Source organism: Sapajus apella, unplaced genomic scaffold (genome assembly GCF_009761245.1).
Source record: "Sapajus apella isolate SASKATOON/1434 unplaced genomic scaffold, GSC_monkey_1.0 scaffold3, whole genome shotgun sequence".
Taxonomy (NCBI): Eukaryota; Metazoa; Chordata; class Mammalia; order Primates; family Cebidae; genus Sapajus; species Sapajus apella.
In genome coordinates, this window is record NW_022436943.1 from 28,191,380 (window position 1) to 28,218,150 (window position 26,771).

Below are 26,771 nucleotides of genomic sequence, written 5' to 3' on the forward strand. Positions count from 1 at the left end.
ACCTCATTTTAGGTATGTTCATAAAATCTGGCATGTAAAGCAAAATTCTAGTTTTCTATTGACTCCCCTTATAATTTCAGTTATTTGATATTAGAATAATGCCTTTTGACTATTTTCTTCTATGTCAAGTGAGAAAAATACAGATGTAGTTTTTGTTTTTGTTTTATATATAAGAAATAAAACAGCATAGAAATAAGAATTAAAGAAACTGAAGAAGCTGTACCAAAATATTAACAGCGATTGCTTTGGGCTTTATAATTTTAAATATAACTAAAAAAATAAAAAATGTGGCAACGAATTTTATGAAGATTAAATGAGCTAAACTAGGTGAAGCATTTAGAACATGGTCTGGCAAATAAGAAACCCTAAGTAAATAATAACATTATAATTAATTAATTATTATTAATTATTACTGCTTCTTACTGATTAGTTCTTTTCTTCAATTCAATATTTCACTCTGAAAGATGCCCTGATGTTTAATTACTAGGTCAAAATGTATCAACTTTTCTAAGACTTATTGTGTAACTGCTTTCCCAAAGGTAATTGCATTTCTACCATGAATACATAGAATTGCTTTTCATTGTCATTAATTGCTTTCATATTGTTCTATTTGTAACTTCATTGGTTGTTATAGAAGTTTTTTAAAAAAGTTTAAACATATACTCATCTGTTTTAGTCTGTTAGGGCTGCCAAAACAAAGTGGGTGGCTTAAACAACAGAAATTTATTTCTCACAGTTCCAGAAGCTAGACGTTGAAGATACGGGTGTTAGGAGTTTTGGTTTTTTCTGAAGCCTAGCTCCTTGGCTTGCAGATAACTGCCTTCTTGCTGTGTCTTCACAGGGTCTTTCCTTTTTGTACACAACCCTTATTGTCTCTATCCAAATTTCCTGTTCTTGTAAGTACACTAGTTAGATTGGATTAGGACCCACCCTAATGGTGTTCTTTTAATTAATCACCTCTTTAAAAGCCCTGTCTCCAAATATAGTCACATTCTGAGATATTGGGAGTTAGCACTTCAACATGAATTTTGAGCAGATACAATTCAGTCTACAAGAACATTTAGTTATCAATCAAGGACAAATCAATATATTTTCATGAGAATTTAGTGCTTCTGCTTCTGTTCCTGCTTTCTCTAATTCTTAACCCTAAGAATTTCATTGTTCTTGAGTTACTGTTTGGTTTTAAGGAGACAGGATGTTGCTATCTTGCCCTGGTTGGATTTTGAACTCCTGAGTTCAAGCAATCCTCCTGCCTCAGCCTTGCTGATATGCATTCCAGGCATATTATGCATTCCAGGCATGCACCACTGTCCCTGGCTGTCCTTGATTTCTTAAATGTAATTTATTTTTCAGCAGACAATGAATGCTCTCAGTAACTTTTAAAAGAAGGATATTGATGGTATTTTCTGAGCATGTCTGTTTGACACTTTTCCCTCATATTCTTCTTAGTTCTAGGCATATGTAATTTTTGAGTTAGTGGTTTTATTCAAAGCTTTGTAGGGGCCTAAGTGATTATTTCTTCTTTTGAAGGCAAACTATAGAGTAGTGCATATTGCCCATCTATAATATTTTCTCATAACTATGGTGAAGCCTACCTTATTATTTCTTTTATAGCAATGAGTTTTACCATATGATACTATGGCATATCTATTAATAATTATTTGTCTTTTTATAATCTTTCAGAATCTTATAAAAATTTATAATTGTTGTAATTAAAATAACTTTTTGGCATGATTTGAATTTTCTTTCTGATATGGGTTAGCTGTGTCCCCACCCAAATCTCATCTTAAATTCCCAAGTGTTGCAGGAGAGACCCAGTAGGAGGTAATTCAGTCATACGGGCAGGTATTTTTCATGCTATTCTCATGATAGCAAATTAGTCTCATGAAATCAGATGATTTTACAAAAGGGAGTTTCCCTGCACAAGTTTTATTTGCCTGCTGCCATTCACATAAGATGTGACTTGCTCCTCTTTGCCTTCCACCATGACTGTGAGGCTTCCCCAGCCGTGTGGAACTGTGAGTTCTTCATTAAATCTCTTTCTTTTGTAAACTGCCCAGTCTCAGGTATGTCTTTATCAGCAGCGTGGAAATGGACTAACATGTTTTCCTTTGAAGACACCCTTCTTTGTGTGTCTTTGGTTACTTTCACCAATTTTTATGAGGTAATATCTATAAAAAGTATGCTGTATTTTTATTGTGCTAAGCAGCCTCTAATCCCATATATTTTTAAAAGAGAAAAATATTGTAGTCAGTTTAGTCTTTTTCTATTTCCATATTTCATTAAAGGTTTTAAGAGATTTACTTCAGCTATACTCAAACAGAACTATCAGTCCCAGATATGGTTCATCCCTCTTGAAGGTTGATTATGATTCTTTTCTTGAACTGTATTTAGTTTTCAAGTCCTCTATTTTTAAAAATCTTTCAAGTTTTATCTCAAGCTCAGCCCTCTTCTTTGATAATGTCATTGGCTCTGAAAGCCATCATGTAGAAATAAAACCACTTTGTTAGTAACTTTTCTTTGTAGCTTTTATAAATTTATTTTTTCCTCAAAATGGCAAACCTGCAAATACTTTCACCTTTTATTTTCTTTGAACATTTGTTTTCAGCGATTTTTGGTTAAGAAGAGACAGAGAGAAAATGAGAGATTAGTCTCTAGTCTTTTTTCATTCATATTACTGAAATAATCTACCTTTTTTTCTGCTTCCCCCTATTTTTCTTCTACCTTAGCTGTTCTTTCTCTTTGCCAAACACTCAGTAAAATATTCAATTTTTAAGAGACTATTACTATATTGACTTGGTTGTGTTTAAAAATCTCTTTCAATGTACTTCAGCATTTCAGCATTTTCCAGCTCTTAATAGAATAGACTTCTTGCTTCATGATAATCTTTTCTACTTTTTAATTTAATTTTTTTTTGCAGAAAGGTATGTTTTCTTAGTTTCTGTATTTCTCTGTCGTCTGTTTTTTAACAAAATAAAATCTTATATTCTCGAAATTATACCATTTTATTGTTGCTTGTAAAAGTTAAACCTACAATCACTTCAATTTTAAGCAAGTTTTGAAGAGAATAGTCAAAGACCCCTTTTCAAAACATTTTTAACACATTCAAAATCTCTTATTTGTACGTCACTCTTTTTTATATCACCTTGTACCATTCTTTTTTATGGGTATACTTGATTTCTGTAGCCAATAGTGGTAGGAAAAGCACAAAATATGGAGACATGATCTATAATTCTTCTTTATTAGGCAACTGCCCCATTAATTACTACTATCACTACCTGCTATTACTAGTGAAAATGATTTTAAAACAATCAAAAGGAATGCTTGTTAATATTTTGATGCCTTACAATTAATCAGTACTTTCACTTATCTTAGGTAATCATTAATATAACTCTCTAAATCATATAGTATTAGTATACTATCATAATTTTACAGGTTTTAGAAATTATGTTCAGATAAGTAACATGCCCATGATTTCACAACTGGCAGAAACTAGGACCCAAACCCAGGTGCTTTGAATTAAAATGACATAATTTTTTAAAGCTGGATATATTGTTACCACATGTGAGATATGCTTTTTGCTAGGTAGAAGAAAAAGGGCTTGAATGTTCCCACACTCTAGGAATTTAGCATATGTGGGGTAAAGATTGGGAGGAATAACAGCCTAATACAACATCTCCAGTTTTTTATGATAGACTCTACTTATACTTGAGTAGAATAGGAAGATCATGAAGTCCACAGATCTTAATCCCAAAGGCCAACATGGATTCCAGTTAATACTTTACTATAGCAGATTCTTCTCTGAGACACAGAATAGGGGAAGAGGAAATAGATTTATTTGTTGAGCATCTTTCCATGCAATTTTGCTGATCACTTAGCTTTCTATTAAAAAGGTAGAATATCATTTAAATGAAGAACATGAAATTTGAAGTTGGAGAGAGGCATGGATTTTTTAAATAGCTTGTTGAGGTATAGTTGATATGCAATAAACTGAACATATGTAAAACACACAAATATACACAAGTATTTACCTGTGGAAACATCACCATAGTAACGATAATATAACATCAGTATAACTGCTAAGTTTCTTGTTTAACCCCTCGCTAATCCCTGCTTCCTATCCATCTCTGCTCTGCTCTATCCCTGAGCAACCACTGATGTGCTTTCTGTTCTGTATTAGTATGAGTTTTATAGAATTTTATATAAATGAAATTATATTATGTATTCTTAAAAATCTGACTGCTTTCACTTAGTATGATGAGTTTGAGATTCATCCATGTTATTATGTGTATAAATTATTCTTCATTTATTTTTAAATCCATTACAGAGCATTGGTATTCCCTTGTATAGATATGCCAAAATTTGTATAGCTGTTCACCTGTTGATGAGCATCTTGTTTTTTCCTACATTTTTGGTGTTACATATAAAGTTGCTGTGAATATTTACTTAAAAATCTTTATATGGACATAAGGTTTCTGCTGTAAAGATGGGGAGGCAAAATTTTATTTGAAGAACTTTGCTTTTTGTGAGGGCCATATATTTTATAATCTAATTTTCTTTCTTTCATATGTCAATTCATTTGTTACATATAATCATAGATGGAATTTCTGGCTTTCATATTTCTTTGTAGCTCTGTATTCATTAAACAAGAATCCCTTTCTAAGTGTAAATTCTAATGATCTATAGGATAAGCCTGACATTCAATGGTTTATCCTGAAACATGAGGTTTTTGCATTCAGTTTAGTCTTTTATTAAGCTTATACCTGGTCCCATAGTCTATTTCTTGTGAGTTATGGCAGTGTTGATTTTATATATTCCTACTTTGCTGTGAGTTGTCTGTAAGGAAATGTAATGTCACATTTTTAAGTTTTATGTAAGTTACCTTTCCTAACGTCTCTTTTTTTCTTTTTCTTTCTTTTTTTTTTTTTTTGAAAGAAAAAAAGAAAGAGAAAGAAAAAGGGGGAGAGAGAACAAGAGTCTTGCTCTACTGCCCAGGCTGGAATGCAATCTAAAAATAGGTATTAAAAACCTCTTTTATGCCAATAATTGTACTTAACAGCAGAGACAGGACGGAATAAGGGAAGAAAATAACAAACAAACAGCCAACCAATATTTCATTTAAATCTGTGAAATGCTATGCAAATGCTGAAGAGTGATTTACTTCCATTTATGTGGCCATTTTCAAAATAGGTGTAATGTGATACTGAAAAAAATGTATGTTCTGTGGACCTGGGGTGAAGAACTCTATAAATATTCACTGAGTTTACTTGTTCCAGGTCTGAGTTCAAATCATAAATGTCCCTGTTAATTTTCTATCTCGTTGATCCGTCAAATATTAACAATGTGGTGTCAAAGTCTCCCGCTATTATTGTGCGGGAGTCCAAGTTTCTTTATAAGTCATTAAGAACTTGTCTTATGTATCTGGGCGCTCCTATATTGGGTGCATATATATTTATGATCATTGACTCCTGTTGTTACATTGATCCTTTTACCATTATGTAATGTCCTTCTTTGTTTCTTTTAGTCTTTGTTACTATTAAAGTCTGTTTTGTCAGAGACGAAAGTTATAACTCCTGGTTTTTTGCTTTTTTTTTCTCTCCATTTTGTTGGTGAGTCTTCCTCTAACCTTTTGTTTTGAGTCTTTGTGTGTCCTTGCTTATGAGATGGATCTGGATACCGTGCGCTGATGGGTTTTGACTTTTTATTCAATTTGTGTGCCTGTGTCTTTGATTGGGGCGTTTAATCCATTTAAATTTAGGATTAATATTGATATTTCTGAGTTTAATATTGTCATTTAATGCTAGCTGGCTATTTTGCCCATTAGTTGATATAGATTCTTCATTACGAAGATATTCTTTACCTTTTGGTAAGTTTTTAGGATGACCGATACTGGTTGTTCCTTTCTGTGTGTAGTGCTTCTTTCAGAAGCTCTTGTAAAGCAGGCCTGGTGGTAATGAAAACTCTGAGTGCTTGCTTGTTTGCGAAAAATTTTATTTTTCCTTCATTTATGAAGCTTAGTTTGGCTGGATATGAGATTCTGGGTTGAAAATTCTTTTCTTTGAGGATATTAAATATTGAACCCCACTCTCTTCTAGTTTGTAGGGTTTCAGCTGAGAGATCTGCTGTGAGTCTGATAGGCTTCCCTTTATGGGTAACCTGACCTTTCTCTCTAGCTGCCCTTAGAATTTTCTCCTTTATTTCAACCCTGGTGAATCTAACGATTATGTGTCTTGGAGTTGCTCTTCTTGAGGAATATCTTTGTGGTGTTCTCTGTATTACCTGGAGTTGAGTATTGTCCTGCCTTACTATGTTAGGAAAGTTTTCCTGAATAATATCCTGAAGAATAGTTTCCAGCTTGGATTCATTCTCTTCATGACATTCAGGTACACCTATCAAATGTAAATTAGGTCTTTTCACATAGTCCCACATTTCTTGGAGACTTTGCTCATTTCTTTTTACTTTTTCTTCTCTAATCTTGTCTTCTCATTTCATTACATTAAGTTGGTCTTTGACCTCTGATATCCTTTCTTCTGCTTGATCAATTCGAGTGTTAAAACCTGTGCATACTTTGTGGCGTTCTCGTATTCTTCAATTCCATTATTCACTTATATTCCTCTTTAAATTGTCTATTCTCGTTAGGATTTCGTCAAACCTTTTTTCAAGGTTCTTAGTTTCTTTACATTGGGCTAGAATGTGTTCTTTTAATCACAGAAGATTCTTATTATCCACCTTCTGAAGCCTAATTCTGTTATTGGAACGCACTCATTCTCCATTAGGCCTTGTTCTCTTGTTGATGAGAAACTGTGATCCCCTGTAGAGGGAGAGGAATTCTGATTTTGAGTATTCTCAGCCTTCTTACGCTGGTTTCTTCCCGTCATTGTAAATTTATCCACCTGTCGTCTTTGTAATTACTGACTTTCAAATTGGGTCTCTGAGTGGATGTCCAACTTGTTGATTCCCAGTGCAGAAATCTGAGCAACCCACTGTGCCGGCTAAAACAGCAGTGTTAAGATTCTTGGTGCTTTTCTGCCCAGGAATCTCTGGTCTGGCTTCCCTCTCCAGTCCCTTTTTCAATCAGCTAAATGGGCAACTCTGCCTTCCCGGAGCTCCAAACGTCGACCAAAAGGGGACCCAGTCCCGTTTACTCTGCACCGAGAACTGCCTCCGCCACGCCGGCCACAAGAGTCACGCTGGCAACACTTGGGGCTCCTCCACTGGGAATCTCCTGGTCCGTGAGCAACAAAAATTTATCTGAAAGTGTGGTGTCCTCTCATTCTCTGCGCTTTCACTGGGAGCTACAATCCTGAGCTGCTAGTAATCAGCCATCTTGGATCTCTCTCCAAGTCTCTTTTTTTCTTATTCTGTATTTCTGTTTGCCAGCTTTGCCTCTTTTTATAGTTCCTAACTGGATCTTGAGTGCTTTCTTTATTTGCAGTACTGTCCTTATTTTCTTTATCTTGACTCTTTTAGTTTCTCTTGAAATGCTTTCTTTCATCTTTTTCATTTATTTCTAATTCAGACTTTTCTACTATGGTAGGCACTCTGTGGTAGTGTGTTGATATTAGTGGAATAATACTGTCCAGAAGGAACTGTAATGCTTATTTAAGTGACAGAGGAGTAAGTAGAGGCTGTGGATTTGTATATGTAGACCACTAACTAAAATATCAAAAATGCAATAAAGAGCAAGCAAGGCGATAGAGAAGAATTTGAGAAGAATTTTATCCTTTTCATGAATGTTTGGTAACTGTTTTCCCGATTTTTTTTTTTTTTTTTTTTTTTAGCTAGGTCTCTCTCTGTCACCCAGGCTAGAGTGCAATGGCATGATCTGGGCTCACTACAACTTCCACCTCATGGGTTCAGGCTATTCTTTTGCTATTCTTTTGCCTCAGCCTCCTGAGTAGCTGGTATTACAGGCCCCCACCACCATGTCCTGCCAAATTTTGTATTTTTTTTTAGTAGAGATGAGATTTCAGCATGTTGGCCAGGCTGGTCTCAAACCCCTGACCTCAGGTGATCTACCAGCTCAGCCTTCCAAAGTGCTGGGAATACAGGTGTGAGCCACAGTGCCTGACCTGTTTTCCTGATTTTTAACTGCATTGAGGCACCCCTGGGCCCTAGATATGTTTTCATTATGGCAACGGTAATAGAGGGATTTGATCAAATCAAATGACATAAATGTTACTTGCACTTCACCTCAAAGTTTTTATGTTTTTGAAATTTTCTTTCAATTTATCTTACTGCTTTGCTCCTTTTCCTGTTTTTCCTTATTTGTTTTGTGTTATACAACATTTGAAGTGCTACCTGTTTTTTTCTTCTACAACTGATTTCATGCAGATTGTCTCTTCTCTGCTTTTCCCCTTTTGGAGAGACTTGCACAACCTGAGACAAAAACTTGATTATATCCTTTATTTTATTTGAGAACTTTGACCTTGATGTAGGTAATAAATTTTGTTAAGTCCTGTCTAGGACACTATGTGTCCATTATTTTCCTCCTGGGAAAATTAAAAAGCACCTGTTTCAAACAAAGGCAGCTGTTATCCAGAGCTTTTGATTTATTCTTTGAACTAATATTTAAGTACCTACAACTTGCCAGGTGCTTTATAGGCACTGAGGAGGAAGGTGGGGAAGAAGATGCTAAGGGTCTCTATTCTTGAAGAACTAATGCTGACCAGTGACCTTAACTACAGGGAAAACTTGTTTTCAGACAAACCATTCTGAAACTAGGCCTTTTGTCTTACCTTGATTCTGCCCAATAGAAAAGTCATTTCCAGATGACTGGCTGTGTCACTTCTTTTTTATTAAGTTTGTATGAAATATGGGACCTGAGGGCTAGAAGTCAGAATCTTGACATTAATTAATACTAATCTTGAAGTCTATTTTATTTTTACTGCCTTGTGCTTGAAGATTGCAGTTCATTTGAATTTATGCTGAGGATTAGAAAAAGAAAGAAAAAGAGGAGTATTGCCTAGAAGCAGAGCCTAAGACAAGAATTCAGGTGCATATGCTTTATAGTGGTAATGCTCTTCAGGAATAAACTGTAAGGGAATAAATGAAGCAGGATAGGGAAAGAAAAACTAGTCAAGAGCATGATTTCAGGTTAAGCCTAGACATGGGGGTGAAGGACTCTGAGCATAAATCATTACTCAGTTTTTTTCTCTTATCTGTATACCTCTATCAGAGCTATCTTTGGGATGAGGGTAACCTCCTCCATGAGATGGCTATCATTTGAGTTTATTTCTTTGGAGAACAGGGATGCTATGTGTAATTAGCAGCCAATATTCACGGCAACTGGAAAATGAATGCACTATCCAGATAAAAGGGATTTGGATAAGCCACCAACAATGTGTACATTAGCATACGCTTTGTGCTAGTCAGAGCCAGTTGCCTCTAATAATTAAGTTGACTCTATTCAGGCACAGATCCTCCAGGATTCTGTGCTCACAATTTCTATAAAAACATATCTCTTATCCTGTGACCATAACTGACACTTTCTTTGTTGTTGCTTTTTTTCCACTTTTACTGATCTACGTGACTTACCTGGTAGATTGACTCATATCCTCATCCCTGCAGAGTCTGTTCTCCTTGTCATCATGCACTTATGGTTTCCCATTTATAGTTGCAACGTGACTTGGAAATAACAAGTCACTCCAATGGATAACGTGAATGTCAAACATATCCTTCCATACCCATTTTGTAGTAGCTGTGTTACTTGTTCACAGTGATTAGGGTCAAGTACTGCTGCCAGTGTGGTGATTTATTTATTTTTCTGGCACAAGGATCACACAGTGACCAGGCAGTAGTCATAGCTTTATGTGTCCCCTGTTGAAGCATCCCCTACTTGAGGAACCAGGATTTCTTGATTCACAGAGCCTGAAGTAACAGTATGATACAAATTTCCCAAGTGGATAACTGGCAGTAATGGTTAGTGATGCCACTCCTACTTCTATCCCTTGGTTCTTAGATCTGTGAATTCTATGTATTGGGGGCATAGCAGCATATGATAGCCGTTGAATTAAGGAATATACTGTATTCTGAAGGATAGTGTCCCATCCTTGCAAGGTGTCTACTGTAAGTAGTCTTAGCTACATGTTTAATGGGGGATTTTACTGCTCTGTCAGACTGAAGAGTTCTGGATGGCACAGTATGTGGTAGGATCATTGGATCAGGCATTCAGCAGAAGTAGGGGTTATATACATCATGTTAGAAGTAGAATATGCTGTTGGGCACATGCATTGTCTACATATCTGTCAGTGTGGCATTATTCCACTTGGAGGTGGGTGGAGTTGGTGAGGACAGAGACCAGCAGATATCTCATGATGAATTCATTGATTTTCTTGGTTATTTAATACCTCTTGTGTAGCAGATCTTCTCTGGTACACATAAATATGTAATGCAAGGATCCAAATACCCTCAGCCAGCTCCCAAATGCCCATGCACATGCCTCTTTTTTAGAACTCCTTGTCCTCGATCTTCCAATAGCCCCTGATCAATCAGCTAAACATTCACTGCTATTTGAGCTCTTATGTATTATTACCTCAGGCTTCTTTTCTTTTTACACAATGGGTAACCAGTTTGCTAACCAAAACTCTGTCTATTGGGAGGATTTCTTCTCATTACTTTATTTGAAGGTCAACACTGAATGGAGCTGAAGTGAAGAAGCACTTGATTTTTGGTTACACTTAAATACTGAGCTGACCCATTTATTATCCAAGCGTGGCCTTTTTCTTCAAGTGATATGAACTTCAGAGGCGGCACTGATGCCATTCAGAGGCATCCTCTGATGCTTCAGAGGATGCCACAGTGTTAAGTAACTTGGTTGTCTGAGCCACCTGTTCGGGCAGCTGCGTTGTCCCATCTGGACCTGCTCAACCCTAGGCCCAGATCTGTGACTTACATTTTATTAGAAATAGAATGTTGCTGAGTCTTTCTGGTCTTATGATTTGGTGGGTTTCATGATGGGTGCTTCTGGGTTCATGGTCACTAGATGTCTTGAGATCAGATGCTCCATTTCTACCAGGACTACATGATATGAATGGTTTTCTGCTTTGACAGTATGCTCTATTCTAGAGCCCTGTGGGTTTATGTTGCAGTTCTAACAGACATCTCTGGTACCATGGGTTATATGGGATTGTGTCATGCTCTGGACCAACTGTGGATCTATTTTTTTGCTCTGGGCCCTACTCTGACAAGACCCTCACTTTAGCGTAGAAGACTTGCTTAGAGTGATAATTTAGCCTTCTCTGAAGTTGTCTAAGTCTTATAATCAAATTCTGTGACTAGTCTTCTAGTATAGTCTCTCTTCTAACTTTCTAACTTTAAGAGATGAAGAACCCTTTAAACAATGCTAGAGAGCCCTTTTGACTGTCACACTATGCTTTATATTAATGACTGACTTCTCTGACCTTGTCATTCTTAATTTTTAATGTGTCAGCTTGGCATTCAGCAATGACCATCTAATTCTAGTCTTTCCCATACCTTTAAATGATAGAGATACTGCATAATCCAGTGCACCCCTTGCTACCTATAATCTATTCCAATCATTATAGGTGAAAATATTAACAGTTGCATTACTACTGTGTGGCAGGGACCACAGATGTATTCATTCCACTTACAGCAATGATGGGGTGTTCATTTCTAGTTGGCCAGCAAGTAATCCAACTCCAGAATTTCCTTCTTAGTGTCTGTCTCTAGGCTCACTCCTGGCATTAATTATCTGAGGTCAAGTTCATTAGAAATAGCTTAAGACAGGAATTTCTGTACACATGATTTATTGAAGGAATGTTCTTCAGGAAAAATCTTTAAGGTGGTGATGGAAGCAAGACAGGAATGGGAAAAGAGCTGAGGAAGCATGTGGTCTCAGGTAAAGCCTCTCCTTGGCTAATCCTGGCTATGTGTGTATGGGGAAGTGTGTGTTTTGGAGAGTTGTTTTTGAGTATAAATTGCAAGGTACTGTTTTTTCCTTTGAAGCAAGGGTGGCCAACTTTGATATCTCCATATGTAGGTCATTAGCTCTAAACCATACCTGGGGAGGGAATGGCAGTGCTACTTTCCTGCAGTGACTTCTGTTAGTTGAGGGGGGCAGTTCTCTGGAGAAGGGAAAATGTTTGCCATTATTGTAGTCAAAACTCACAGCACCTGCAGGAGGGATTCATAAGACTGGTAAAGGGTATCTGTAAAGGACATTAACAGTCTCTACCATAGGGAGAAACAAAAATTATGTATGTCTTCCTGAAATACTGTGACTTAGGAACTCTCTACAGATTTCAGTGTTTTACCATGTCATAATAATTAACTGTTTTGTCTAAAGAGGAAGGTGGATATATAGTCATAGAGTAAGTTGGTGAGGAAAAATGTCAAAAAGAAAAATGGTCCTAATATAGCTGTTTACATGTAACTTTGTTAAAAAGGATGGACATAGAAAAAAACAATTACTGAATGGATTCCATACTAGAAGAAAAACAGTATTTAATATTGGTAAATTTGCCAATATCTTATTTAACAAGGTATTAACATTTTTCTTTTCACTCTCTTTTATTTCACTCCAGAAATCATTCCTTATAAATGAAGGTAACATTCCTGATCTAGTCTTTACTGTTTAAATATAGTTATTTAATTACATATTACTATATATTGCACAAATAGAAAAATTTCCAAGATTTGTATCTGTAATTTCTATTAGAACGAAAGAGTGAAATACTATTCCATTTTAATAAAACATTACTCTTATGCAATGAGTATTTTATTTCAAAATATAATATATACTTGGTATTGATAATAAATTGTCAAAATTCTTACTCCATCATGATCAGGGTCCCTAAGTCGTTGACAACTCAGTAGATTTCCTCTGGTGCCTGTGCTATTTGGAGTCCTGTTACAGAGGCTGCTAAGTACACTGTCTGATAGGAAGGATCATTTTCCAATGTAGCTCCCTGGTGCTTGTTTAGTTCTCCAGTGAATGCCAAAGACCAAATGCTGTGGTTTTGGTTGAGGGTGAAGAGACTGGAGGCATCCTAGTTCTAATCTTTTTATCTTTTGCGGCCACCTATTCTTTTTGGATGACTATTCGTACTTTTACCTTGTACTTACATTTCCTGTAACAACTATTAAATGAACAGAGCTAAGAAATAGTCTTGGAGTTTAGTAGGTAAGTCATATATTTTTAATGTGAATGATTGAAATGTACTAGATCTGCTCTGTTGCACATGATCTTCTTTATCTGAAAGTATATTTAGAATCCTATATGTTTCTTATCCAGTGTTAACTACTGGATAAGACAACTAATTATTGAGTATAAGGTGCATTAAATATGCTTCCCTATGTTAAATCTATTCTGCCCTTGAGTGGGGAAAGCTTTTTATAACTTTTAGATAAATGTTAAAGAATATCCTAATTATTAACTTTCTTGGAGTTTTGAAAAAATAACTTACAAGCTCATATAGTTTTGTGTTGTAAATTATTTTTGTCAAATCTGATGTGAATTTTTATATTCAGGCATAATGGGAAAGGTGCTTAGAAAACAACTTTTAATATTCATTTAAACTTTTCTTCTTCATTAAGTAACATCGAAGATGAAAAGGGAAATGAAGTGACCAGCCATAGTCAAACAGTTATATATCTAGTTTTATTTTTGTTAATTCTTAGAGTCAAGGAATTTGGTTTTAAAATGGTTGTAATAGTCTATTGGTATGTGATAATATATTTCTAATAATAATTGTAGACTATATGTTTTGCCAGTTATCTATAAAGTTGCCTTATAATTTTGATAATTCAGAAATATTTATACTGTCAATAAGACATGAAAAAATCTGATAATGTTGTAGGAATGATTCCTTAAAATAAGAATAGAATAAATAAGAAAAATAATATTAATGAAAAAATATATTTCATATAGTTAGAAAATGAGATTTCGAATATATGACTAAGAGTAGAGTATATTTTCTTCCTTGTCTTTATGTGCTGAAAATAGTTTGATTTCAGTATTCTTACAGCTGCTAGTTGTAAACCAATTGTGTATGTATAGATGTGTATGCCTGTGTCTATACAAATGCCATGTACACACATACACACGCACACACACACACAAACACAGAGGCAACTTGAAAGTTCAAGATTAAAAGAATGACACTTTTGGACTGAAATGAATTAAACCAAATAAATTATGTGCACTAATATGCAAAATGGGACTTTATTCATATTATGATTTAATTTGCTACATATACTTTTGATTGCAGTGCAAGGACATGTACAATAGGAAAACTAAGCACTTTCAGAAAAATCATTATTTTATCGTTCAGCACTGTGAAGAACCAAAAAAAAAAAAAAAATTAGAGCCAGCTAGATTGCACCTTTCTGTATCTCTTGTGTGTAGATGCTGCAAATGGTATTCAGGCAGATGGGCATTTAGACAAATCCTCCACTGCAGCTTCTGTATTCTTCTCCCTTACTCCAAGATGGGATAGACACTAATGACTTTCCCCCTGAAAACATTATCTTAGAGAGTGAAGAGGCTATTTTGATGGTAGGATTGTGATTGCAACTTCCAGCAAGATTGAATCATGTTTTTTCTTTTATGTCATAATAGCTGGTTTGCCTGAGGGGAATTAGCATTAATTGAACTAAGAAGCAAGCTAGTGATGAAAGAAAATAGTGTGGATATAATAGCAATGGACTCACATAGGGACCTGGGGGCTAATTTTAGCAATTTAATCATGAATTAATTAAATACATTTTAAAATGATTTTCTTTATTTGAAGTCTGAAACTAACATCATAGATAGTATTACAGTGGAATTAAATTTTGTAGGTTACAAAGCACTTTACTTAAAAAAAATTTTTTAGAGACAAGATGAACATGTGCAGGTTTGTGCTCAATTGCAGTATACCTCAATGGGTTCATTCCAACCAGGTTGCAAGCATGGTACGTAGGTAATTTTTGGACCAATAGCTCGCTCTCTCCCTCCTGTATCAAGTACAGCACAGTGTCTATTGTTCCCATGTTTATGTTCATGAATGCTCAATATTTAGCTCTCACTTCTAAGTAAGAACCTATAGGATGTGGCTTTCTGTTCCTGCATTAATTTCCTTAGGATTATGGCCTCCAGCTTCATCCATGTTGCTGCAAAGTACATGATTGCCTTCTTTATTTTCTTTCTTTCTTTCTTTTTTTCTTTTTTTTTTTTTTTTGCTTTGATGGAATCTCACTGTTGTTGCCCAAGCTGGAGTGCAATGGCACCATCTTGGCCCACCAAAACCTCTGCTCCCAGGTTGGAGTGATTCTCCTGCCCCAGCCTCCCAAGTAGCTGGGATTACAGGCATGTGCCACCACACCTGGCTAATTTTGTACTATTAATAGAGACTGAGTTTCTCCATGTTGGTCAAGCTGGTCTTGATCTCCTGACCTCAGGTGATCTGCCCGCCTCTGCCTCCCAAAGTGCTGAGAGTACAGGAGTGAGCAACTGCGCCTGGCTGATTTCTTTCTTTTTTATGGCTATGTAGTATTCCATGATGTATATGTGCCACAGTTTTTTATCCAATCTATCATTGATGGGCAATGGTTAATTCTGTCTTTGCTCTTGTGAACTGCACTGCCGTGAACATACGAGTCAATGTGTCTTTTTGGTATAATGATCTATTTTCCTTTGAGTGTATACCCAGTAATTGGATTGCTGAGTGAAAGTGTAGCTCTGTCTTAAGTTCTTTAAGAAATTTCCAAACTGCTTTCCACAGTTGAACTAGTTTACATTGCTACTAACAGTGTATAGATGTTCCTTTTTTTCCAGTCTCACCAAAAAAACCTGGGTTTTTCTTTTTTGGCTTTTTAATAATAACCATTCTGACTGGCATGGGAGAGTAAGTATCTCCTTGTGGTTTTGAAATGCATTTCTCTAATGATTTGTGATGCTGAGCATTTCTTCATATGTTTGCTGGCTGCTTGTGTGTCGTCTTTAGAGAAGTGTCTGTTCATGCCCTTTGCCAATTGTTTAATGATTGTTTTTTTTGCTTGTTGAATTGTTTCTGATGCATAGTTTGTGATTTTTTTCTCCCATTCTGTATGTGGACTGTTTACTCTTTTAATAGTTTCTTTTGCTGTGCCAAAACTCTAGTTTATCTAGGTTCCACTTGTCAATTTTTGTTTCTGTTGCAATTGCTGCTGGGGACTTAGCCAAAAGTTATTTGCTAAGGCTGAGTTGAGAAAGGTATTTTCTAACTTTCTTCTAGGATTTCAATAGTTTGAGGTCATATATTGAACTCTTTAATCCATCTCGAGTTAATTTTTGTATATGGTGAAAGGTCAGGGTCTGGTTTTATTCCTCTGCATGTGACTAGCCAGTTATTCCAGCACCGTTTATTGAGTACGGAGTTCATTACCCATTGCTTGCTTCTGTCAGTCTTGTCAAAGAACAGATGCTTCTAAGTGTGAGGCTTTATTTCTGAGTTTATTTTCTGTTACATTGATCTATGTGTTTGTTTTTGCACCAGTATCATACTGTTTTGGTTACTGTAGACTTATAGCATAGTTTGAGGTTCAGATAGTGTGACGCCTTCAGCTTTCGTGTGTGTGTGTGTGTGTGTGTGTGTGTGTGTGTGTGTGTGTGGTGGCTTTGGCTATTCAGGCTCTTTTTTGGTTACATATGAATTTTGGAACAATTTTTTTTCTTCTTTTTCTATGAAGAAAGACATTAGTAGTTTGGTAGGAATTATCACTGAATCTGTAAATTGCCTTGGCCAGTATGGACATTTTAACAATATTGATTCTTCCAATCCATGAGAGTGGGATATTTTTTCATTTATTTGTGTAGACCCTGATTGTTCTTATCAGTGTTTCATAGTTCTCCTTCTAGAAACTCCTTGGTTAGCTGTATTCCTGGATATTTCATTTTCTTTGTGGCTATTGTAAATGGTTTCTTGATCTGGCACTCAGCTTGGACATTATTGGTGTATAGAAACATGACAGATTAATTTTGTAATCTTTATCAATTCTAGTAGACTTTGGCAGAATCCTTAGGGTTTCCTAGGTATAGGAATACAACATCAGTGAGAGAGATAGTTTGACTTCTTCTTTTCCTATTTTGATGTTTTTGTTGCTGTTTTTTTTTTTTTTTTTTTTTTTTACCTGTTGCTTGATTGCTCTCGCTAGGACTTCAGTAATATGTTGAATAGGAGTCATTAAGAGTGGACATCCTTGTCTTGTTGCATTTCTCAAGGAGGAGAATGGTTGCAGCTTTTGCCTATTCAGTATGATGCTGGCTGTGGGTTTGTAATAGATGGCTCTTATTATTTTGGGGCATGTTGTTTTGTTGCCTAGTTTGTTGAGGGTTTTTTTTTTTTTTAATCATGAAAAAAATGTTGGATTTCATCGTCAGTTTACTCTGCATCTATTGAGATGATGGTATGATTTTTGTGGTAAATCACATTTATTGATTTGTGTATGTTGAACCGTCCTTGTATCCCAGGAAAAAGCCTACTTGACTTTTTGATGTGCTGTTGGGTTTGGTTTGCTAGTATTTGGTTGAGGATTTTTGCATCTATGTTTATCAGGGATATTGGCCTGATGTTTTCTCGTGGTTTATGTTTCAGATTTTGGTGTTAGACTGATGTTGACTTCATAGAATGAGTTAGAGAGGAGCCCCTCCTCCTCAGTTTTTTGTAACATTTTCATTAGGATTTGTATTAGTTCTTCTTTGTATAACTGGTAGAATTCAGCTGTGAATCTATGTGGTCCAGGGCTTTTTTTGATTGGTAGGTTTTTTATTACTAATTCAGTTTTAGAGCTCGATACTGGTTTATTCAGGGTTTCAATCTATTCCTGATTCAGTCTTGGGGAGATTGTGTGTTTCCAGGAATTTATCTATTTCCTCTGTGTTTTCTAGTTTGTGTGCATAGAGATGTTCATACTATTCTCTGAGGAACTTTTGTATTTCTGTGAGATCAGTTCTAATGTCATCTTTATCATTTCTGATTATACTTATTTGGATCTTCTCCCTTTTTTCTTTATTAATCTAGTTGTCTATCAATCTTGTTTATTTTTTCAAATAACAAACTCTTGGTTTCATTGATTTTTCTATGGATTTTTGCATCTCAATTTCATTGGAATCTTCTCTAATATTAGTTATTTCTTTTCTTCTGCTAGCTTTGGGATTGGTTCATTCTTTTTGTTCTAGTTCCTTTAAGAGCAAAGTTAGATTGCTAACTTGAGATCTTTCAAACTTCTTGATAAAGGCATTTGCCACTTTTCTCTTAACTTTCCACTTAACACTATGTTAGCTTCGTCTCAGAGATTTTGGTAAGTTGTGACTTTATTTTCATAAATTTCAAAGAATTTTTTTTATTTCTTCCTTAATTTCAATGTTTACCCATGAGTTATTGAGGAGTAAGTTGTTTGGTTTCCATGAATTTGTGTAGTTTTGAGAGGTCATCTTGATATTGATTTTTATTTTTGTTGTAATGTGTGATCCAAGAGTGCCTGTGGTATATTATCTTTTAAAATTTATTAAAAGACTTGCTTTATGACCAAGCCCGTGGTCAATGTTAGAATATGCTCCATGTGCAGATGGGAACAGCATATATTTTGTGATGGTTGGGTGGAGTGTTCTGTAGATGTCTATTAGGTCCAATTGGTCAAGTGTGAAGTTTAAATCCAAAATTTGCTTGTTAGTTTTTTGCCTCGACTATCGGTTTAATATTGTCAGTGGTGTGTTGAAGCTCCCCACTATTATTGTGTCCTTGTCTAAGTCTTTTTGTAGGCCAAGAAAAACTTGTTTTATGAATCTGGGTTCTCCAGAATTGAACCCGATGCATATGTATAGAATACTTATTTTTTCTTGTTGGATTGTACCCTTTTTCATTTTGTAATGTCTTTCTTTGTCCTTCTTACTTTTTAGTAGTTTAAAATCTGTGTTATCTGATGTAATAATAACGATTCTGCTCATTTTTGTTTTCCATTTTGGTGGTAAATCTTACTACAACCCTTTACTTTGAGCCTGTGAGTGTTGTTACTTGTGAGCTGGGTCTCTCGAAGACAGAGATGGTTGGAGCTTGTCTTTTTATCCAACTTTCTATGTCACAAAGCGCTTTTATGTAAAGTTTTAACTTAACTAACATGTCACAGAGAATACAAAACTTCTGTGTTTCATATGTGACTTTTATATGGGAATGGTATCGCAAAACATTTTTATTCAGAAGAAGCTGTTGTGTCTGCTACGCTAAATTGATTTTCAATTGTAACTGATTAATTTGTCAAGAATAAGTTCACATGGCAATTTGAAAAGAGGGGATTAAAAAGAGGAAAGTTGGTGGCCCTTCATAGTTTATGCATATAGTTTATGCCTGAAAGCATTCATTTGTTAAACAATCAAATCAGTGATTCTCCTTATGATAAATATGGCATATATCTAATACTAGCCACCATGAACATTAATTCAGTATTTTAATTAATAGTTTGTTTGATTTGCCATCTTTCAGTCCTGGCGAGATAATACAGATAACTCAGGGTTTGTTTGTTTGTTTGTTTGTTTGTTTGTTTGTTTTTTCCTTTAAGAAGGAGACTAGCTCTGTCACCCGGGCTGGAGTGCAGTGGCACGATCTCGGCTCACTGCAACCTCCACCTCCTGGGTTCAAGCAGTTCTCTTGCCTCAGCCTCCCGAGTAGCTGGGACTACAGGTGTACAACTCAGTTATTTTTAAAAAGATTTCCAAGAAATTTAAGTTTTCTTTTAGTTATTTATGTATAGATAGAGACATTCAATGTTATTACATTAAACTTTGAGTATTTCCACTCCAAATCTGCAAGACTGTCTTCTCAAATGTTTGATAATAGCTGAGAGAGTATATACTGTTACATACAGTTTTACTCAGAATGATTCCAATGAGTTACCAAAGTTGATGGATAAGAAATCAAATAAGTGGTTCGTTATTAATATACAAATCTAGGATTACAAATGTATGTCCCATTTAATGAAGACTCTAAGGACATGGCTAGTGCCTCAGAATGTTTTATTGAGCTATTTCCTTATTATGTATGAATAGGACAGTTGTAGTTTATGGAAATTATTTTTCAAATCAGTTGCACAGTATAATGCTCACTTGTTTTTATTTTTGTCCTTAATCTTAAGCAGCTATTTGTTCATATATATTATAAAAAAAAACTGTTACTCAATATTTAACTCAATATTTAATATTGTTCTTATTTTAAAGGTCCTCATTTATCAATCTTTTTTGGAGTTGTGAATCTTACGTTTTGCTTTGGAATATTTTTGTTTATTTAGGATATATATTTACATGCAAAATTGTGCTTAGTCTGGCCTTTAGTTTAATCTCAGAGTAGTTGTTGATCATTAATTCCACATGAATGCCCAATATTTAATACTTTTAATTTTATCATACAATTGTTATTATATTCTAATCAGTTTTTTGCTTTTAGAATTATACTTAATTGGAAAATCAAAATAATAGTCACCAGATCATGAAATGTGTCTATGTGATCTCACTATATCCATTACCACTCTTTTCTCACTTTATTCCTCTACTATACATTCTCTTCCACGATAGCAGCTGCAAAGCAAAAAGCTCATCTTTGCTTTGTAGCTTCAGCCTTGTGACTCCATCTGGACAAAGAGAACGTGTCAGTGCAACTTCTCTGGCTTTGACCTTTCTCCTTTCTAACACATGTAAGAAACGTCTGAACTGTAATATCCAAAGTCCAGGATTATAGTGCAATAAGTTAGAGAGAATCTGTTGCCTTTTGGTCATCATTTAGTGCTGCAAAAGAAGTCAGGCTTAGACTGACTTCTTGTCGTACAGAGTAATAAATACCTCTTCTGTTTAAAATGTTTTATAGATTTTCTAGGACTTGCAGCCAAATGTAGTCTTAACTGATAATTAGGTTAGTTTTTTGAGATGAGCTTCAAAAACATTTGCACATTATTCCTAAAACAGGCATGAGACATTGGCCTGGCTAGGCCTGTGTAACTATTTTATGTATCTCCTCAGAAAACATTTAACGACACAGTAAATACTGTTGTAACATTTTAAATCCCAGTCATGTGTACCATAATGCTTTGTAGCTAGTAGGAAATTAAAATATACATGAAAGAATAAAAATTGCGTAAAACAGAATTTATAAATTATTGGGTACTGCTATGCAACTTTCCAATTTTATTTTAATATTAGCAGACAGAAGGCATTGGATTATCATCTAAAATCAGAAAAATTAAGTTAAGGAGAACCTTAGCAAAGAGATTAGCTGAGCTCATGTAATTCAGAACCTAGTTACCTAAAGTTATTTTTATTTCTCCTACCTGAGTAATATAGGAAAATTTTACAACTCTGTGTGTGTGTGTGTGTGTGTGTAAGTGGGATTATAATACACAAAAAATATTTTATAGAATCATAAGATTATAGTGGAATAGAACCAGAGGGATCTTCATTCTCTAGTCTGACCATGAATTTTACAAAGAAGGGGAAATGAAAGACCTCTGGAATACATTCATTGAGCTTGTCATTCATTTATTTGTATGAATGGGTTCAATTTGAAGTAGTTCTTTATAGTATAACAATAGAAATAGATCATTGTGGTTTGAATAAATTTTCAGAATCAAATAAACTTAAGTTCTACAAGATTAGGTCACGAGACACTAAATTATTATAATTGGATATGGAGAGGCTCTTTTTCTGTTGCCTTGGAATTACAAACTGAAATCTAATGTGGGCAAAAAAAGCATTAAGTATCTCATTAAAGAAAGTTCTTTGTAGGGACATGGATGAACCTGGAAACCATCATTCTCAGCAAACTGACAGAAGAGCAGAAGATCAAACACCGCATGTTCTCACTCATAGGCGGGTGTTGAACAATGAGAACACATGGACGCAGGGAGGGGAGCACTACACACTGGGGTCTGTTGGGGGGAAATAGGGGAGGGACGGTGGGGGGTGGGAAGCTGGGGAGAGATAGCAAGGGGAGAAATGCCAGATGTAGGTGATGGGGAGGAAGGCAGCAAATCACACTGCCACGTGTGTTCCTATGCAACAATTTTGCATGTTCTTCACATGTACCCCAAAACCTAAAATGCAATAAAATAAATAAATGGGAAAAAAAAAAAGTTCTGCCAACAATTGGGTTCCAATATGTTTCTCAGGGTTTTCTAAAAGGAAAGAAAACTATTACCTTCAGTCGTTAAACCCACTGGAACCTTCACTTTCCATAATATAAATGAGGACTGGGTAAAGGAAACGGGTAAGAGAGCAATCAGAGTGGTAAATCTGGTGCCTAGTGGAGAATGCAGAGGCTTTCTCCTCCCTTTCCCACCACTTTGGGAAGGGATATACTATTCCCATCCCCACTGAAGGAAAAATGAAGGGAATTGCCAACAGAATTTTTTATAGCAATTAGAGGAGATAACAGAAAGGGGATAATAGCATTCTATTCCCTGGTTAGCCATCTATTTAAGCAGTAAAGTTACTAATCTATCTATCACTATTCCTATTTCAACATAGAAAAAGATCACTGAAAAGAGGGTAGGTAGATGGGTGGGAGAGAGCAGCCTGTATTTCCTTTTGTGGGGTGGAAAGGAATGTTTATCTAGTATTCATGATTGGCAAGGTTATATAGAAGGAACATACAACTCTAATATGTCAGTGTTTAACATACAAAAGAGGTTTGCTTCTTGTTCTTGTATAGTTCACTGTGAGTAAGGGGGACTCTCCAGGGTAATTACTTCTTACATGACCTAGCAGTCCGGGGTCCAACATCTTGAAACTGCACTGTTTAGTCCATATGAGCATGGGAGGAGACTGGATAATACGACATGGGCTTTTTACTACCTCAGCACAGAAATGATACATTTTCTTTAGGAACTCAGTGGACAGGATCCATCATTTGGCTTTTCCCTAATGGATGGAAATAAGACGTGCATTCCTCTGTGTGCCAGAAGACGAGGAAAATTTCATGTCACAAGACTCCAGCAATATCTACCTTAATGAATTTTCTGTAGGTCTAATCAGCATCATTGAAGATGGCTATGCTTGAGCTATACTAGATATCATGATGGCATGGGAAAGGGAAATTCAACAGAACATAGTTGAATGCACTGATTGGAGAAAAATAATAACATTCTCAGATTTATTCCCTATTGAACTGAGATAGCTCACTGATCTGCACATATAAGAAAATGGCGTGTTTTGAGAGTGTAGGTTCTGGAGTAAAACAAACTGGACCCAAATTTAGGTTTAATCACTCCTTAGTTGTTCATACTTTACTTAAGTTTTCTGTTTCACTTATCTTATTTGTACAAATGCTATTGTAATAGAACCATCTTGATAGAATTGTTTATGAGAATTAAATGAGATAGTGCAGTAAATCACCATGCACAGTATTTAGCAAATAGTACATATTCAGTAAATATTAACAGCCATTGTTATTGTTAGGCATTTGGGGGCTTAGGGAAAGGGTGCATACACTAGGAAGTAATTTAGAGATAAAAAAAAGTACATGGGAAAATATGACAAATTTTTCTTAATTTGACTTTTCTTCTAGGGTCAAGTAAGGGAAACTCTACACCTCCCAGTGAGCAGAAATATTGTAAAATAATGTTTTTTTTTCCCTACAAAATAATTTTAATACTTTGTGCCTGGGTTAGCAACATCTTGCACTGTGACATTCCTATACATACATAAGCATTTTATTCAAGTACACATGTTAAAAGCAGGATACTTTAAGCAATTGTTTATACAAAGGTAAATAGACACAGTAGGTTATATTGTTTCTTTTTAAATTTTGTTTTTATTTTAGAGTCAGGAATTACATGTACAGGTTTGTTATATAGATATATTGTATAATGGTGAGGTTTGGATTATTGCCCATTACCCACATAGTGACCATCATACAGAATAAGTAATTTTCAGGCCTTACCCTGCTCCTAACCCTCCCACTTTTAGGGTCCCCAGAGTTTATTTTTTCCATTTTTATTTTTTATGTGTATTTGTTGTTTAGCTCCCACTTATAAGTGAGGACATGTGGTATTCTATTTTCTGTTTCTGAGTTATTTCACTTAGGCTGATGGCCTCCAGCTCCACCCATACTGTTGCAAAGGACATGATTTCATTCTTTTTATGGTTGTATAGTGTTCCATGGTGTATATATACACCACATTTTCTTTATGCAATCAACTATTGATGGAAACTTAGGTTGATCCCATGACTTGGCTATGCTATTGCAAACAGTCCTACAACAAACATATGATTGCATGTGTCTTTTTGATATAATAATTTATTTTCCTTTGGGTAGATACCCAGTAGTGGGATTGCTGGGTTGAATGGTAGTTCTTTTTCAGTTCTTTGGGAAATCTCCATACTGTTTTCCACATAGATTTTACCAATTAACATACTCACCAACACTATATAAATGTACCCTTTTCTCTGCATCCTTGCCAACATCTGTTGTTTTTTGACTTTTTAATTATAATTATAGCCATTCTGACTGGTATGAGAAGGTATCTCACTGTGGTTTTAATTTGCATTTCTCTGATGATTGGTGATGTTGAGTATTTTTCCATGTTTGTTGGCTGCTTATATGTTTCCCATTGAGAAATGTCTGTTCATATCCTTTGCCTACTTTTTAAAGGGGTAGTTTGCTTTTCTTGAGTTGAGGTGTTTGAGTTCCATGTAGATTCTAGACATTAGTACTTTGTCAGAGGCACAATTTACAAATATTTTCTCCCATTCTGTAAGTTGTCTGATTATTTCTTTTGCTGTGCAGCAGTTTTTTCAGTTTAATTGTTGTATTTATTTTTGATTCTGTTGCATTTGCTTTTGGGCTCTTAGTCATAAATTCTTTGCTGAGGCCAATGTCTAGAAGAGTTTTTCCTAGGCCTTCTTCCAGGACTTCTATAGTTTCAGGTCTTACATTTAATTCTTTAATCCATCTTGAGTTAGTTTTTATATATAGTGAGAGAGAGGGATTCAGTTTCATTCTTCTGTATGTGGTTATGCAATTTTCTCAGCACCAGTTATTTAATATAGTGTCCTTTCACCGTTTATTTTTATTGATTTTGTTAATGATCAGTTGGTTGTAGATACTCTGTTAAATTGCTGGGTTCTCTATTCTCTTCCATTGATCTATGTGTTATTTTTGTATGAATACCTACTGTTTTATTTACCCTAGCCTTGTAGTATAATTTGAAATCAGGTAATGTGATGCCTCCAGCTTTCTTTTTCCTTGGATTGCTTTGGCTATTCAGGCTCTTTTTTGTTTCCATATGATCTTTAGATTTTTCTTTTTTAATTTTGTGAAGAATGATGTTGATTTTTTTTTTTTTTTTTATTTGAGACGGAGTTTCGCTCTTGTTACCCAGGCTGGAGTGCAATGGCGCGATCTCGGCTCACCGCAACCTCCGCCTCCTGGGTTCAGGCAATTCTCCTGCCTCAGCCTCCTGAGTAGCTGGGATTACAGGCACGCACCACCATGCCCAGCTGATTTTTTGTAGTTTTTTAGTAGAGACGGGGTTTCACCATGTTGACCAGGATGGTCTCGATCTCTTGACCTCGTGATCCACCCGCCTCGGCCTCCCAAAGTGCTGGGATTACAGGCGTGAGGATGTTGATATTTTGATAAGAATTACATTGAATCTGTAGATTGATTTGAGAAGTATGGTCATCTTAATGATATTGCCTCCTACAATCCATGAGCATGGATGTTTTTCCATTTGTTGATGTCATCTGTGATTTCTTTTATCAGTGTTCTGCGGTTCTCCTTGTAGAGATCTTTCACCTTCTTTGTTAAATTTTTCTAGGTATTTTATTTTGTTGTGGCTATTGTAAATGAGATTGAGTTCTTTATTTGGTTCTCAGCTTGAGGTGATATTTGTGTATAGAAATGCTACTGATTTTGTGTGTGTTGATTTTACATCCTGAAACTTTACTGAAGTCATTTATTAAGTCTAGGTATCTTTTGAGTTTTCTATGTGTAAAATCAGTGATTAGAGATAATTTGGCTTCCCCTTTTCCTTATTTATCTTTCCCTTGCCTGATTGCTCTGGCTGACACTTCCAGTACTGTATTGAATATAAATGGTGATAGTGGACATCTTTATCTTGTTCTGGTTCTTAGGGAGACTGCTTTCAACATTTTCCCATTCACTATGATATGACTGTGGGCTTGTCGTAGATAGCTCTTATTGTTTTGAGGTATGTTTCTTTGATGACCAGTTTGTTGAGGGTTCTTATTATGAAGGGATGTTGGATTTTGTTAAAAGATTATTTTAGCATCTGTTGAGATAATCATATGCATTTTGTTTTTAATTCTCTTTATGTGGTGAATCACATTGATTTGCTTATGTTGAACCACTCTTGCATCCTAGCAATAAAGCATACCTGATTGTGGTGTATTAATTTTTTTATGTGCTGTTGGATTTGGTTTGCTAGTATTTTTTTGAAGATTTTTGCCTGTATATTTCTCAAGAATATTGGTCTGAAGTTTTCTTTTCTCGTGGTATGTCTGCCAGATTTTGGTATTAGGATTCTGCTGGATTCATAGAATGAGTTAGGGAGGAGCCCCTCCTCAATTTTTTGGAATATATACAGTAGGAATGATGTAAGTTCTTCCTTGTATGACTGGTAGAATTCGGGGATGAATCCATCTGGTCCTGGGCTTTTTTTATTGTTGGAAGGTTTTTTTTTTTTGGTTAATGATTCAATTTCATTATTCATTACTGGTCTGTTCAAGATTTAATTTCTTCTTGGTTCTTAGGAGATTGTACGTTTCTAGAAATATATCCTAGGTT

At 35.4% G+C, this 26,771-nt stretch overlaps 1 protein-coding gene across 50 annotated transcripts in view; it reads left to right on the forward strand.

The window, feature by feature from the left end:
- RIMS2 (regulating synaptic membrane exocytosis 2) overlaps nucleotides 1–26,771 on the forward strand; it is a 692,961-nt gene that overhangs the window by 272,981 nt on the left and 393,209 nt on the right. The window lies entirely within an intron of this gene.